General features: G+C 35.9%; 1 non-coding gene across 1 annotated transcript; it reads right to left on the reverse strand.

Annotated features, from left to right (window-relative positions):
• Positions 1-2,213: 2,213 nt before the first annotated feature.
• On the reverse strand, positions 2,214-2,321 carry LOC112804350 (small nucleolar RNA R71). The gene has a single exon (XR_003202959.1). It is a non-coding gene; the product is annotated as a small nucleolar RNA R71 (small nucleolar RNA).
• Positions 2,322-3,406: the final 1,085 nt, after the last annotated feature.

Genomic DNA, 3,406 nt, shown 5'->3' on the forward strand with positions numbered 1-3,406 from the left:
TAGGTAATTTTATTTTATGTTTAAGCTTTTTACTTTTTGAAAATTTTTCAAAAATACAAAAAAAATATTTCTATTTTATTCTTCAGAGTTTTTAAGAATGGATTCTAGAGTTTCATGATGATTTGTTGAAGTATGGCTGGCTGTGAAGCCATGTCTAATCTTTTGGACCGAGGTTTCAACTTATCATCACAAGAGCTTGTTGATTTCTATCAATTTTGCTGTTGTGAGCAATGATCTGCTAAAGCTTGGCTGGCCATTGGCCATGTCTAGTGTTTTAGACCGGAGCTTTCACTGAAAGCTTTGCTGGCTGTGAAGCCATGTCTAATTCCTGGACCGGAGTCTTAGACTAGCATTGCAATGATTCCTGGAATTCTCATTAAGAATTTTGAACCCCTGTTTTTCTTTTCCACTCAATTTTTTAAAAAGCACAAAAAAATTTATAAAATCTTAAAATAAAAAATATTTTTATCTTTCTTGTTTGGGTCTAGTGTCTAATTTTAAGTTTGGTGTCAATTGCATATCTTTATTCTTCTAATTTTCAAAAATTACATGCATTATGTTCTTCATTGATCTTCAAGTTGTTCTTGATGATTTCCTTGCTCTGATCTTTAAATTCTCTTTCTTGAGTGTTTTGTTGTTTCTCATATGTATTCTCAATTTGTTAGTGTCAATAGTATACAAACTTCTAAGTTTGGTGTCTTGCATGCATTGTTTATTTGATCTTAGTGGCATTTTGATTATTCCTCATCATTAAAAATTCAAAAAATTTTTTAATTTGTGTCTTTTCAAGTCAATAATACAGAGAATTGAAGATTCAGAACATACAGCAGAGGAATTACACAGAAAAAGCTGGGCGTTCAAAACGCCCAGTGAAGAAGGAAAACTGGCGTTTAAATGCCAGCCAGGGTACCTGGCTGGGTGTTTAACGCCCAAAAGGGTAGCATTTACCATTTTGGGCGTTTAACGCCAGGATGATATAAGAGGGAAGATTTTGTTTTTAATTCAAATTTTTTTTTTCAAGTTTTCATAATTTTTCAAAATCAAATATTTTTCAAACCATATCTTTTCAATCATATATTTTCAAAATCAATTTCTTTCCATTCTCAAAAATACTTGCCTACAATTAATGATTTGATTCAACATTTCAAGTATGTTGCCTTTTCTGTTAAGAAAGGTTTAATGTTTGAATCATATCCTTTAAATTTCTTGTTAGCCAAGTCATTAATTTTAAAAATCAAATCTTTTTAAATTGTTTCTCAATCATATCTTTTCAATCATATCTTTTTAAAACCATAACTCTTCAATCATATCTTCTTAATCACATCTTTTTCCAAATAATTTTCAATCTTTTGATTTCTAATTTCAAAATCTTTTTCAAAAATCACTTTATTTCTTTCCCAACTTTAATTTTCGAAAATCATTCTTCAATTTTTCAAAATTTCTTCAAAATCTTTTAATTTATTTTCGAAAATTCTTCCCCTCTTCTCACATCCTTCTATTTAAGGACTAACACTCCTCCACTATCAACAATTCGAACTCTATCTCTCTTGATAAGTTCGAATTCTTCTTCTTCTACCTCCTCCTTGTATTCTTCTTTTCTTCTGACATCTCAAGGAATCTCTATAATGTGACATAGAGGATTCCATATTTTCTTGTTCTCTTCTCTTTCATATGAGCAGGAGCAAAGACAAAAGCATTCTTGTTGAGGCTGACCCTGAACCTGAAAGGACCTTGAAGCGAAAGCTAAGAGAAGCTAAAGCACTACTCTCTGTAGAGGACCTAACAGAAATCTTCAAACAAGAAGAAGACATGGCAGCCGAAAACAACAACAATGCCAATAATACAAGGAAGGTGCTGGGTGACTTTATTGCACCTACTCCCGACTTCTATGGGAGAAGCATCTTTATCCCTGCCATTGGAGCAAACAACTTTAAGCTTAAGCCTCAATTAGTTTCTCTAATGTAACAGAATTGCAAGTTCCATGGACTTCCATTGGAAGATCGTCATCAGTTTTTAGCTGAATTCTTGCAAATCTGTGACACTGTCAAGACCAATGGGTTGACCCTGAGGTTTACAGACTTATGCTATTCCCTTTTGCTGTAATAGACAAAGCTAGGATATGGTTGGACTCACAACCTAAAGAAAGCCTGAACTCTTGGGAAAAGCTAGTCAATGCCTTCTTAGCAAAGTTCTTTCCACCTCAAAAATTGAGTAAGCTTAGAGTGGAAGTCCAAACCTTTAGACAGAAGGAAGGTGAATCCTTCTATGAAGCTTGGGAAAGATACAAACAATTGATCAGAAAGTGTCCTTCTGATATGCTTTCTGAATGGAGCATCATAGGTATCTTCTATGATGGTCTGTCTGAACTGTCCAAGATGTCATTGGACAGCTCTGCTAGAGGATCTCTTCATCTGAAAAAAAAACGCCTGCAAAAGCTCAAGAACTCATTGAAATGGTTGCAAATAACCAATTCATGTACACTTCTAAAAGGAATCCTGTGAACAATGGGACGAATCAGAAGAAAGGAGTTCTTGAGATTGATACTGTGAATGCAATATTGGCTCAGAACAAAATATTGACTCAGCAAGTCAATATGATTTCTCAAAGTCTGTCTGGAATGCAAGCTTCTGTCTGGAATGCAAGCTGCACCAGGCAGTACTAAGGATGCTTCATCTGAAGAAGAAGCTTATGATCCTGAGAACCCATCAATGGAAGAGGTGAATTACATGGGAGAACCCTATGGAAACACCTATAATCCTTCATGGAGAAATCATCCAAATCTCTCATGGAAAGATCAACAGAGACCTCAACAAGGTTTTAACAAAAATAATGGTGGAAGAAACAGGTTTAGCAATGGCAAGCCTTTTCCATCATCTTCTCAGCAACAGACAGAGAATTCTGAGCAGAGCCACTCTGACTTAGCAACCATGGTCTTTGATCTAATCAAAACCACTCAAAGTTTCATGACTGAAACAAGGTCCTCCATTAGAAACTTGGAGGCACAAGTGGGTCAGCTGAGTAAGAAAGTTACTGAACTCCCTCCTAGTACTCTTCCAAGCAATACAGAAGAGAATCCAAAAGGAGAGTGTAAGGCCATCAACATGGCCAAATTTGGAGAGGAGAAAGAGGCAGTGATCGCCACTGAGGAAGACCTCAATAGACATCCACTGGCTCCAATGAGTTCCCTAATGAGAAACCATGGGAATCTAGGCTCACACTGAGACCATAGAGATTCCATTGGGTTTACTTCTGCCATTCATGAGCTCTGATGAGTATTCTTCCTCTGAAGAGGACGAAGATGTCACTGAAGAGCATGTTGCTAAGTACCTTAGAGCAATCATGAAGCTAAATGATAAGTTATTTGGTAATGAGACTTGGGAGCATGAACCCCCTTTGCTCACCAAAG

The sequence above is a fragment of the Arachis hypogaea genome, chromosome 5, assembly GCF_003086295.3.
Source record: "Arachis hypogaea cultivar Tifrunner chromosome 5, arahy.Tifrunner.gnm2.J5K5, whole genome shotgun sequence".
Lineage (NCBI taxonomy): Eukaryota > Viridiplantae > Streptophyta > Magnoliopsida > Fabales > Fabaceae > Arachis > Arachis hypogaea.